This window comes from Balaenoptera physalus, assembly GCF_965194825.1.
Source record: "Balaenoptera physalus genome assembly, chromosome: 10".
Lineage (NCBI taxonomy): Eukaryota > Metazoa > Chordata > Mammalia > Artiodactyla > Balaenopteridae > Balaenoptera > Balaenoptera physalus.
Genome location: NC_138889.1, coordinates 25,043,262 through 25,057,365, shown reverse-complemented (window position 1 = coordinate 25,057,365; position 14,104 = coordinate 25,043,262). Strand labels below are relative to the sequence as shown.

The following is a 14,104-nucleotide window of genomic DNA, read 5'->3' as shown; positions in this document are numbered from 1 at the left end:
TGCTGCGTGAGAAGGCAAAGGGAAGAAACCCTAAGATGGATATAATTTGAACATGTGAAGGAAGAACTCTCTGGAGAAGAAAATTAGATTCATAACTGGTATATGCAAGGGTATATGTGTATTATACACAACTGAGTGTACAAATATACAAAATGTAATATTTAATTTTGTGTTGATAGCAAAGAGTAAGCTCAAGTACCCATTGTTTGATATAAATTTTAAAGAAAGAAAAACCATTATTCTGCTCCTAAACATCAAAAGAATGAACCATTAATAAGCTGAAAATCTGCTTGTAAGACAAAATCACAAGGTTTAAAGGAAAGGACTCAAATATTCACAAATCTTCTTACCTGTCTCTCTCTAGTCCCATGCATACTATTAGTGTTGCATTAAATACCATCTACTCTGTTATAATATGATCCTTATGTTCCTAAGACACTTTAGTTATCCAAATCCACGCTGTAAAAACAACTGTTTTAGTGGAGGAAAAAAGAGATTGGGAGCTAGAAAATTCCAGAGTCTTAATAACAAATTTAGCTTTCCTGCAGGACTTTCAGTAATAAAGCTGACTTTTTAATGGCTCTCAGGACATAGCTACAAATGGAACTTTCGATTCTTGGTAATTACCAACTTGCTTTAACATTATTGTACTAAGATTAACACAATATTTCTTAGATTTTTATAACTGATTGCCCATTGTTATAAAGAACAAATCTCAAAGCCAGTCAAATAAGCTGCTGCAAACCGAGAGTTTTTTTTACCCATACATTCTGGGTGCTAGTTTTTCATTATGATTTATTGCTTTATAAACTTATGCTCTATATAAGTCTTATTCCTTTATTCATCATTACTTTTTAAGTTTAAAAAAACTGGCATTTTTTTCTCAAAATAAGTATCAGCAAAAGAGTTAAAGTATAAAAACCATCAACTCACAAAGTCTCTCCTTTCTCCACAATGACCACAGAATTTAAGAATATGACAGATATCTATATATGTGGATATTTTTAAGTGCATCTCCTGCTTTGGAGTAGGGAACAGGTCATATGATATCTACTCTCTCAAGGAGTAATCTGGAAATCATTACCACTAGAAATCTGGAAAGGTGTTAAGATATTTGTAATTTATTTTAAAATAATTCAGCAGAGACAGTGTGGTATTATGAATGTGCCAGTTAGTTTAAGCTTCAACTCTAAGGTAAGCAATCACTCTATAAAATTCAGACTACAAGAGAGTTAGCTGGTGTTATTTCAGAAAGGCCACACTCCAAGGTGGCCACTGCAGGCAATTCGGTTAGCCACATCTCAGTCAACAGCTGAGATTTTGTTAACTAGTGAAGTAAGCATCAGTGCTTACTTACTTATTTGTCTCACTAATTTACAAACCAGTCATTTCTCCAATAAATTATGAAGTAAGCATAATTTATTGGAGAAATGACTGGTTTGTTAATTAGTGAGACAAATGTTAGAAATATGCTCAAGGTATTCAAGACGTGGATTAGCTAAAATATTTTCATGACCCTTCAAACATACTTGAACAGAGACTGAGAATCTTGGAAGCTTCTGGCCTGCACCTTTATGGGTAATACTCAGGCTTGGTTCCTAAAGGACCTGCTTTGATCCCTTGGATCAGAAGGAATTCAGTTGCCTCATTCCTGTCTCTGTACTGATGGATGTGTGCTTTGAGCAAAACATTCTTGTGATAAGGTGGCCAAAGCATCTGAGAAGACACAGAGCTGGGACTCGTCAAGCTTACCAAACAAAGAATATCAATTGTTTTGTGCCTATTTTCTAAATAATGTCTATTTAACAAATACTTGAATGTGTGGCAATTTTTTTTTCCTGCAAATTGCTTTCATTATAACCTAGTAGCCAGGTTGTAGGGGAGTAACTTAGAACAGGTCCCAGTAAAAAGTGTTACAAGTGGTCATATGCAATCGAAAACTTTATGTCCTGGTTCCCAAACTAAACCTTCTATGTGATACTGACTAAAACAAGGAACAATATTGATTCCTTTATTTCTGGTGAAAGTAGTTTAGGAAGAAAAAGGGATTAATGAGTTTCAAAAAAGTAGACAATATATAGTTACTTTACTGCAAAGAAATTCTTTTTAGACCCCAGATTTTTAAAAAATTTAAACTATTACTCTAGAGTAATTTTCTGATTCTTTTATTTGGATAATGATGATATTCTCAGAATAACAATTTATCCCATGAGTTAAGCAAAGAAATGGTGAACAGAGTAACATAGAAAAACAACCTGAGGAGTCACATGACAAATCCAGTAGGTAAAAGGCTGATATTGTTTTCATTTTATTCTCAATCTTCAACATATCTCTTAGTTTCCAAATCATCTATCATCTAACACTTATAAGAATCAAGTAAGTCATGTAATTGTGTGAAACAAACTGGGTGTAATATTGAAGGACTTTGGTGAGCTAGAAAGCACATGCCTTATTCAAAGTAAAAAAGCTGCTCAGCTCCCATCAGTGGCAGCCAGGTTAACATGTGGGACAGATCATCCAGTTTTTCAAGAGAATCCAAAAATCCATATTTAATGTGAAATCTTTTAAACCTCATAGGTTTTACGATTAATACTGTGCAGTAGAGTATTGGCTGGATACTCTGGATTGGCTGGACTGGCTCTTTACATTCCAAAGAAAGATTGGCCTTTGCTTGGTTCCAAGAAGGTAACCTCTAAGCCCTTGGAATATCCCGCCTGGTAAGACTGCTTTGTTTACCTAAGGGCCTTGGACCACATCAGATAGTCTATGCTAACAATGTGATTTATGATATGGACCTAGTGTAACGTGATATCAGCTTGACCTCTGGAGAGAATGGAGAATAAGGCCAGCCACATAGGCAGTCAGTCACACCTATGTGACCAACCAAGAAAAACACTAGACACCAAGGTTCGGGTAGCTTTGCTGGTTGGCAATATTCCAAGCAGGCTGTCATACACTGTTGCTGGAAGAATGAGCACTGTCCCCATGACTACTGGGATAGGACAACTGGAAGCTTCTGCCTGATGTCTCCTGAACTTTGCCCTATGCACCTTTTTTCATTGCTGATTTTAATCTTTATTCTTTTGATGTAATAAACTGTAACCATGAGTAAAACAGTTTTTCTTTGTTCTATAAGTCTTTCTAGTAAATCACACATTGAACCTGAGGGTGGCTTTAGGGACCCGCAAATACAAATACTAATTTTTAAAATACCAAAAGAAACCAACTATGTGAGCCATATTTGGGTGCAGACCACCAGTCTGCAACTTCTGATTCTAGTTTTAACCCCTCACAAGGCCAGTGTTAGAAATAACCAAATGCAGGTGATAAAGGAAGATACTAATGTATGAGTAGGTACAGAGGGGCATAGCTATTCATTGTTTGGCTTTAAGAGAAAGTTTAGGAAAGAAATTCTGAGGAATAATTGGACTGAACTCACTGGAAATTAACATTTTATCTTCTTTGGGTAGACACTGGAAAAATGTCAAGTTTTCTGTAGACTGAATATAGAAATGGACATTCTATATTTAAGCCTGAAATTTGCCTCTAAGTCTTCTTCTGCATGTTGATTCATAAAAACAGATGATGTTACTATTTATGCCACTGCTGCTTAGTTGTTTCTTTCTAAGTCTTAAAAGAATAACAATCATAGTAACTCTATGATCCCTCAGCACAGCAGAATAAGCAAATCTAGAATAAATAGCATATAAAAAGTAAGAAATCAGTTTAGTTTGCACAATTTAACAAATATTTCTTTAGCATCCAATCTTATTACAAGACAGATGTGAGGTTCCAGATATACAACAATAAATAAAACACGGTCCTTGTCTTAATAAATCTGGGGAAGCAGGAGGGAAGAAAATGTTCCTGTGGAGTGAGAAATACTAACTCAACTATAGAACACTATATATTCAAGTTTTTAAAATCTGCCCTTTCTCTTTTAGCCTCTGTCAATATGTGAAAGTTTTTTCTAGAACAATCTCAAAATCTAAAAAAAAAAAAAAAATGGTTCTGATGAACCTACGGGCAGGACAGGAAAAGACACAGACATAGAGAATGGACTTGAGGACACCAATAGGGGGAAGGGTAAGCTAGGATGAAGTGAGAGAGTGGTTAGTTGTGGTCATGGTAACTCCTGGCATGAAAAGTATAATTGGTCACATAGTTGAGACAGTCCCCATATGCAAAATAAACCACTCCAACACCAAACCCCCTAGAAGCTCCCAGATAAGGTCCATTCAGACCAGGGGGACATATCCTGGGGAAGGTTTGCAGACTGATTTCACTGTGATGCTGAGCGTATCGGGCAATTTCAGATATCTCTTGGTGCTAGTAGACACATTTTCTGGGTGGATAGAAGCATTCCCCTGCTAGAACTGAAAAGGCAGCTGAAGTGGCTAAAAGAAATAATCCCCAGGTCTGGGCTCTTAGGATCCCTACAAAGTGATAATGGTCCAGCATTTGTGTCTCAAGTGATGAAGGGGATAACAAGTGCCCTAGGCATAAAATGAACCTTGCACTCGGCCTGGTGACCCCAATCATCGGGGAAAGTAGGGAGATTCAATCAGACCTTGAAACTGGCCTTAGACAAACTATACCAGGAGACTCAAGAAAATTGGATTAAGTTGCTTTTGATTGCCCCAAGGGAAAAATTAAAGTGTGTTTGAATTCAGGTATGGTAGACCCATTCCCCAAGCCCAAGAGAAGGGACACCTTAACCCCCTCAAAATGGAACAACTCAAGTGTGCCCTCCAGGTAGGAGAAACCATGAAAGCCCTCACAGAATATGGTAACCACGTGCTGCCCACACCCACTGACCTGGCTTTCCACTCTTTCTGGTCAGGAGACTGGGTGAACCTAAAAACCTGGAAAACCGGCAGCCTGCAAGATCAGCTCACTCCTAAGGGGAAATGACCCCACTTGGTGACCCCAAGCACCCATTCTGCCCTGAAGTTGCAGGGGATCACTTTGTGGGTACATCACACTCCAGTAAAGAGAGACCCTAAGCCCCGAACAGCGGAGAGACAACCTGGGGCAACAGACCCCCTGGACTACTCCTTTTTTTTTTTTTTGTGGAATCATTATTAATTTTATTTGCCACTCTTTATGGACATTGGTCCACTTCCACATGAAAAGTAGGGAGCATCTATTTTCCACTTAGCATTCTATAGAATAATGTTGTACTGCAAACCAGAGTAACTTACTTACACAGGGGAAAAATTACTCAAATCATGCCCCAAGATGTCCCGCAAGTATGTTTTTGTGTGTATAACTACAAGCGTCTATAACTCCACAAAGCTAGTTCCTTCCTAGATCAATGTAGTATCTTTAATATCCACACCTGACCATTCGGATCACCAAACTTTCAGAAGAGGTTAAAAAACAGCAACAGACCCCCTGGACTACTCCCTGTGAACCTTTCTCTCCTTCCGAAAAACAATAAAAGTGTGACTAGGGATATTCAGGCCATCGCAGTGAGCCTTCACATCAGGCCACACAGGTCTTGTGCCAACAGACGAAAGACCTAGATACCTTTATTTTTAGAATAATTTGTCACTTGACCATTATTTTCTTGCTAATATTTGGGCCATGTATTTTATTTTTTAATTTAATTTTATTTCTTTTTGGCTGCGTTGGGTCTTTGTTGCTGCACACAGGCTTTCTCTAGTTGCGGCAAGAGGGGGCTACTATTTGTTGCAGTGCACGGGCTTCTCATTGCAGTGGCTTCTCTTGCTGCGGAGCACAGACTCTAGGTGTGTGGGTTTCAGTAGTTGTGGCATGCGGGCTCTAGAGCGCAGGCTCAGTAGTTGTGGCTCAGGGGCTTAGTTGCTCCGCAGCATGTGAGATCTTCCCGGAACAGGGCTCGAACCCGTGTCTCCTGCATTGGCAGGCGGATTCTTAGCCACTGCGCCACCAGGGAAGCCCTGGGCCATGTATTTTAAATAGTCTGGTGTTCTTTGTCTCCAAAAGGTTAAACAAATGGTGGTCGCTCAGGGATGCAGACAGGGCTGAGGCCTGGGGACAAACGTCTAAAGGCAGCTGGGGAGAAGCTCTGTTCCTCTCCCCGCGGTTATGACGATGTCCCAAACCTGCAGGAAATAGTTACAGACGGACCTGCACCCCTCAAGAATGAGGAGCAGGACAAAAGACAGAGGGGAGATCTGTCACCGGCAAAGCCCATTAACAATTCCCGGGAAATAAAAATAGAATCTGAGTAATAAAATCTTACCTTTCTTTTCCCTTGTGTTTCGTCTAGTTTCATTTGCTTGTAGGGGGCCGTGGGCAGAGGCCTTGCCCCGACCCCTCAAACCAGAGTTCCTAGTGCAAAACCATTGTGCCCGACACTGCAGCTCAGCGGGCCATGTGCAAAAGCGCTGTGCATGACACAGCAATACAAGATGGCTGCGGCGGGCCGTGCGCAGAGACACTGCACCCGGCACTGCAATCTGGAACCTGAGCAGCACAGCTGCGCCTGCCTCGCTCGCGCGAGAACTCCACTCTCTCCCCTCCCCGCTGATGAGATCCACATAAAGCAGCCCCGCCCACGGCCTGTCGGGTAGAGCAGCGGGAGGGTATGTGCAGCGCGAGCTCACACCTCTCCATTCTCTTACCAAGGAATGAAGCTTTCCTTTGCTTCTGACCGAACTCAGTCTCATTCTATTGCCTCAAACGACACTGGGCAGAGGGACCCTTATTGTGGACTTATTCAGGAGGGTCAGGACATAAGGACATAAAAGTAGAACAAAAGTCTCTAGCTTTACACGAAGTTATCTGCATATTTTGAAAACAATTTCACTATTTGGTGGGAATTCAAATGAAGGCGTACGCAAATTTAATACTCAAAAGAGGGAAAAACTGGCATCAGGGCATTCACGGCTTGCCAAGCTGAAAGAATGTTATTGAAGATTCCTTATATAAATGTTCCTCGACCTTTGAGTGAACCAACAGATCTTAAAAGTTGCATTAGCCAAAGCAATTCCCATAGCAAATCAAGTTTTTAGATGAATGCATCAGATTTTTTCCTCTGCAGTCTAAAGAGGAATCAGCCATCATCACAAGCAGCAACTTAACTTCCAGGTTGTTTCTCAAAGACCACTGGGAGTCTGTGATATAGAGTGAACACTGTCCCAGCTCTAAAGGGTTTCAAGTGGCTGATGGGAAGATGACTTAAAGCTGACTATAAGATTGCTGCCTGAAACAATTACTGCTCAAAACGTCCAGTCCCCACATTCCATGATGTTCTTAGAACTCTGGGGTGTAGATTTTAGGGCCCCAGATGATGTGGGTATTTTAAAATCCATTACAGAAATGGAATGTTTTTAAGATTTTTTAAAAAATGTTTAAAAAAAATTTTTAAGTTGCACTGACTATAGTAGATTTTTATTATAAGACTATTTACTAGCCTAGAAGAAGATTAAGAATCAATTATTGTGGAATTTGCAGAGCTTTTTCATTAATGCTTTGATCACATGCTTAAAAGGGAGCATCCCATTTCCTAGATTGTCTCTGTACTCCTTCCCTGTTCTACTATAGTGTAGCATGAGAATGCATGGTGCTTAGCATTTTCAAAAGCATTTAAATGTCTGTTTTTTCATTATTTATGAAAAGATATGGTCCATTTTATCTTTTTGTCTATCTGGATTTAAGAATGGTGTTAATAGAAAAAAACTTAAAAGTCATGCCAATTAGGTCAACTTTCTCCTGAGCTGTTGTTAACTGACAATTTAATGGCAAACATTTTCATTCAAGTAACTAGATTCTGAAGACAACCATTAAACTTCAAAAGAAATCAAAGAGTTCAAAAGTGCTGGGAACATAGCAGAAAAGCTATGATTTTGTTTATTTAAGGCTTTTACAAAAGAAAAGATAAACTTTGAAGTGCTGTAGAATTAACGGTGGTACTGTATGAGGGCTCTTAGAGGAAATGATTAACCACAGGCCAAAACTCACTTGCTCTATAGCACTGGCATTGCCATTGTTGTGACTTAAGTTAATTTTTTATTCTTTCTTCCTCTGTTGGATGATGTTAGCAATTGCTAAGAATGAATTTATTGAACAAACAAATACTCCAAATCCAAAATACTTCTTGGAGACTTCACCAAAGTAAATAATAAAACAAATGACTTTCAACATGATGGCTGCTCCTTCTGGTTTCTTCGTTGCCCCAGAGAAGCAGAAGTCAGCAACTGGGCCTCTCCTTTCAGTGGCCTCCACCTAGCTGTTGCACCAATCCGGACAATAACAGTCACAGCAACTTCTGTCCACCCCACATTTGCTTCTTCGAAAAGAGAAGTAGTATAATGCAGTGGTTAATGGCTTTGGAACCAGGCAATCATGAACTCTGAACTTTAAAATTTTCTAGACCTCCTCTGATCCTCAATGTCCTCACCAGTGAAAGGTTTTAATAGTCCTATCTCAAAGGCTTATCAAGAGGATAAAATGGGATAAGGTTTGGGAAGGGCCTGGCAAATGATCATCATTCATGAATGGTAGCTGAAAATACACAGCCTCTCTTGTGAGTTTCTTCTCCTCTCCCTTTCTCCTTGCCCTGGAGACATACAGAAAAGGAAGTGTTAGAACAAGGCATGATGGCACTTGCTTTTTCTGATGCATCAAGTCCTTCCCCATGCTATCATCTGTTCTACAACTTACATGTTCAGGCTCTTCCACTCTCTCAGCCTTATCTCCTGCCACTTTTCTACCCCACAATAAACTTTTCTCTAACTGTCCAGCCAAACACTCCATGCATCTTCAAGCTCTATGCAAGATGTTTTCCCTGCTTAGAAGGCTCTTCTCAACCCTATTCCACCAAAGTCCTACTCATCCTTTAGTAGCAATATCACAGAACTTGAAGTACACCTCCATCAGCCTTCTGGGCTTCTTTCCCATCTGTACTCCCATAAGCACTTTGCACTCAGTTTGCTTAAATAAGTCATGGGTCACCTTGGATTTTAATGAAGAATTGCTATGTCTGTGTTTCCTAAAAGAATGTGAGTCTCTCCAGGGCAGGACCCATGTCTTATGCCACCAGTGTTTAGCCCAGTGTCTGGCACCTAGTGAAGGTATGCCTCATTTTATTGCCCTTCGCTTTATTGTTTCATAGATGCCGTGTTTTAACAAATTGAATGTTTGTGGCAACTATGCATCAAGCAAGCCTATCAGTGACATTTTTTTTTTAACAGCATTTGCTCACTTTGTGTCTCTGTGTCACATTTTGGTAATTCTCGAAATATTTCAAACTTTTTCATTATTATTATATTTGTTATGATCATCTGTGATCAGTGACTTTGATGTTACTATTGTAATTGTTTTGGGGTGCCATGAACATTTCTTTAAGCCAAAGCCTGATCCAGAGCAAAGCCCTAACTCTCTTCAATTCTGTGAAGGCTGAGAGAGGTGAGGAAGCTGCAGAGGAAAGGTTTGAAGCTAGCAGAGGTTGGTTCATGAGGTTTAAGGGAAGAAGCTGTCACCGTAAGATAAAAGTGCAAAGTGAAACAGCAGGTGCTGATGTAGAAGCTGCAGCAAATTATCAAGGAGATCTAGCTAAGATCATTAATGAAGGTGGCTACACTAAACAACAGATTTTCAATGTAGATAAAACAGCCTTCTATCGGAATAAGATGCCATCTAGGACTTTCATAGCTAAAGAGGAGAAGTCAATGCCTGGCTTCAAAGGACAGGCTGACTCTCTTATTAGGGGCTAATGCAGCTGGTGACTTTAAGTAGAAGCCCATGTTCATTTACCATTCTGTAAACTTTACTGCCCTTAAGAATTATGCTAAAAAATAAAAAGATTTATGCTAAATCTACTCTGCCTGTACTCTATAAATGGAATAGCAAAGCCTGGATGACAGCACATCTGTTGACAACATGATTTACTGAATATTTTAAGCCCACTATTGAGACCTACTGCTCAGAAAAAATTCCTTTCAAAATACTACTGCTCAATGACAATGCACCTGATCACCCAACAGCTCTGATGGAGGTGTTACAACAGATTAATGTTGTTTCCATGTCTCTTAACAAATAAAAATCCACTCTGCATCCCATGGATCAAGAAGTAATTTCAACTTCAAGTCTTATTATTTAATTAATAAATTTCATAAGGCTATAGCTGCCATAGATAGTGATTCCTCTGATGGATCTGGACAAAGTCAACTGAAAACCTTCTGATAAGGATTCATCATTCTGGATGCCATTAAGAACATTTGTGATTCCTGGGAAGAGGTCAATATACCAACATTAACAAGAGTTTAGAAGTTGATTCCAACCCTCATTGATGACTTTAAGGGGTTCAAGACTTCAGTGGAGGAAGTAACTGCAGACGTGGTAGAAATAGCAAGAGAACTAGAATTAGAAGTGGAGCCTGAAGATGGGACTGAATTGCTGCAATCTCATGATAAAATTTTAATGAATGAGGATGAGCAAAGAAAGTGGTTTCTTGAGATAAAATCTACTCCTGGTGAAGATGCTGTGAAAATTACTGACATGCCAACAAAGGATTTACAGTATTACGTAAACTTAGTTGATAAAGCAGCAGCAGGGTTTGAAAGGATTGACTCCAATTTTGAAAGAAGTTCTACTATGGGTAAAATGCTGTCAAACAGAATTACATGCTGCAGAGAAATTGTCTGTGGAAGGAAGTGTCAATCAGTGCAGCAAACTTCACTGGTGTCTTATTTTATGAAGCTGTCAGGGCCACCCCAAGCTTCAGCAGCCACCACCCTCATCAGTGAGCAGCCATCAGCATCGAGGCAGGACCCTCCACCAGCAAAAGATTAGGACTCACTGAGGGCTCAGATGATGGTTGGCACTTTTTAGCAATAAAGTATTTTTTAATTAAGGTAAATATATAATTTTTTTAGACATAATGCTGTTGCACACTTAATACACTACAGTACAATGTAACATAACTTTTATATGTACTGGGAATACAAAAAATTGGTGTGACTTGCTTTACTGCTGTATTCGCTTTATTGCGGTGGTCTGGGACCAAACCTGCCATATCTCCAAGGTATGCCTGTATTAAGTAACATGTTTGTAATTAAAATGAATGGACATTCTTCTTTCCAGTCCCCCCATAAATCCCATCCTTTCTCATCTGCATCAAATCTCTTATAATCTGTATTGTGATGAAAACATGAAAGATGCAATATATATGTGTATCAAATCAATACATTTTTCACCTTAAACTTACACAATTATATGTCAATTATATGTCAGTTAAGCTGGAAAATATATAAATTACAAAAGAAAGTCACTGACACCCTGCCTCAATTTGGCTCCCCCCAAAGCAGACTCTGAAACAAGGATTTTTAATGCAAGCAATTTACTTGAGAGGTGACCCCAAACACTGGAGGGAGAGTAGGGGAAAGGAGCCAAGGAAGATGAGGCAGCCAATATAGGTGAATTATCAAGCCAGTCCCATGTGAGTGACTGGGATGGTTCCCATGTGAAAAGAGTGTAAATGAATATTTTCTCACCCAAGGAGTAAAGAAGTTCAAGAACTCATCCACCAACTCCAACAGTCATTGGTGAGGGCTGCTCCTGGAGTGTCAATCCCCTGGCCCTTCCACCTGCCACATGCCCAGGCAAAGTAGACATCCTTGGCTTTGGAGAAAATACTGGGCAGATATGGCTGGTCTCACTGAAATAGTGAGGCATGCCCGAGAGATAAGAGCAGGGCACGTAGAGCAGCATATGCCTCAGACACCGACTCCCAACTGGAAACTTCAGTATAGTCCCATCAGCAGCCAGGCTGATTCCAACCCACTCTCAGAGTGACAAACATGAAATTTCAGTAGCAAAATTTTCCTTCCCAGAGATAGCCAGCCAACACTGAAAGAGTATAAAAAGTATTTTTACAACAGTTGCTCCTTATTTATAGTTTACTTCTAGGATCGTGGACTAGAAAAGTACGTAAATGGATCACCTGGAGAAGAATGTTGCTTGCAGACAGAGATGACCCTCTCATATCCTCAGCTGCTCTCAAGGGAAGGATTTATTCCTTTGATGATCCTCTCCAATATTTAAATTGTCCTTGACTTTGAACAATAAAAGTAGCTTACATTTATTGGATGTTTGCTGTGCATCAGGGTGCAGATTTGAGCCCATTTAATCCTCCCCACAACGTGATACGGTAATTATTGTTATTATCTGTATTTTTCATATGGGAAAACTGAAGGTCAGATAATTAAGGAATCTGCCAAAGTTATAATCTGCTAGCGTTTGGAGATGGGACTCTTACCCAAGTCTATTTGAATCCAGTAATCATATCCTTAACTTATATTCTTTAAGTTCATTATCCTGTACCCTTAATAAAGAGAAAGATCTAATCAGCATACTAATTTCATATTAATTGGTCTTCAAACACTCCTTACTTAAGTTAAATTACATCCATTTCTTTAGCCATTTCCCATATATGATTTACATGTTTTTTACTCATGTATGTTTCTTTCTCCCAACCTCTGAATTTTCTCTCTCTCAATAAAATATGTCAAACTGCTCTGTGTATAGACTACATCTATTTCCTGGAAAGTTCATAAATCACAAAACTATTGTTAAAAAATTATTTATAAGCATTTATGTTTAAATCTTAAGCTAGCTAAATAAAAGCATCATGAAATTACTCCCAGCTTAAAAAATTAGAGCATATGGGACATAAGGCAATTCTAAAGCAGAGCAAATTCATTACAATCTGCAGAATAACCAAACAGTGCTTTGGGTGGTGAAAGTATTCTGATCATGCCCATAAAATAGGTTAACAAGGACATTCATTCTTTAACCATTCAAGGAAAATTATGTCTTAAAGTTGATTTATGTTTGCAAAAGTGTAGTGAGTTCTTTCAGTACAAGATCTTTTCCAAGAGTCCTTAAACTGGCAAAATTTCTATTAATTTCATTTTGCTTCTTTGCAATCAGATCTAGGGCATATGATGTACATTGTGTGGTAAGTTTCAATTTTTCTAAAGTTTCACATTACTGTCACTCTGTGGGTCTTAAATTGCCCCAGTTTCCAAAAATGTAACTGTATATTAATCAAAATCATTAGTTTTTATATGCTATTTTAAACTCCTTACATTAATAGCCAGAATATAAGAGGTTTAATGAGGGGAAGCACACTCATGCTTACACAGCCCTGAATAAGAGATGCAGCCACTTGCCCACTTACGACTTGAGTGACTCTTGGTGCATATGTTGGCTTTCTCAGTTCGCCCCTCCAGATCCACCCTTCTCCGTTCTGCTTTGTGCCCTTATGATTGACCTGGGTGGACGCTATTGAGCTCCCTTGCCCTCTGCCTTTTACTTGGGTTTGTGCAATAGAGAGCATTTATTCTATATTTAAGTCAGTTTTTAACATATTACAGTGGTTTATTCATTCACTCATGCAATAAATATCTGCTGAGTATCTACTATGTGCTATAAAATATACTAGTCATTGGAGATCCAGTGGTTGCTATATAGAGTTTATATCTCATAATCTTAATATTTTCCCTTTTGAATCCCATGTTGAAAGTATTTTTTATTGGGCTGTATTTATTAAGTAATTTTCCATTTTAAAAATTAATCAAAGACCATCAGCAGATGAGTGGATAAACAGAATATGGCATATACATACAATGGAATATTACTCAGCCATAAAAAAGGAATGAAGTACTGATCCATCCTACAATGTGGATGGACCTTGAAAATATTAAGCTAAGTGGAAGAAGCCAGACATAAAAGGTCACATACTGTATTATTCCATTTATATGAAGTACCCAAAATAGGTAAATCCATAAAGACAGAAAGCAAATTGGTGGCTGCCAGGGGTAGGGGGAGCAGGAAATGAGGAGTGACTGATTTATGGGCATGAGGTTTTGTTTGGGGTGATGAAATGTTTTGTAACTACATACAGGGAGTGTTTGCACAACACTGTGAATGTAGTAAATGCCAATGAACTGTACACTTTAAAATAGTTACTTGTATGTTATGTGAATTTCACCTCAGTAAAAAGAATTAATCAAAGATAAATTTACTCAGCATTCTATCAGCAGAGGTAAGCAGAAATTACTATAGTAAGATGGGTTCATACCAGCTAAAAGCAAAATAAATAAATAGATAA

General features: G+C 38.9%; 1 long non-coding RNA gene across 1 annotated transcript; it reads right to left on the bottom strand.

The window, feature by feature from the left end:
* Positions 1-7,808: 7,808 nt before the first annotated feature.
* LOC309636378 lies at positions 7,809-11,925 on the bottom strand. The gene is made up of 2 exons (XR_014249999.1): positions 11,484-11,925; positions 7,809-8,548 (listed from the first exon to the last, which is right to left on the bottom strand). It is a non-coding gene; the product is annotated as an uncharacterized lncRNA (long non-coding RNA).
* Between the last annotated feature and the right edge of the window lie 2,179 nt (positions 11,926-14,104).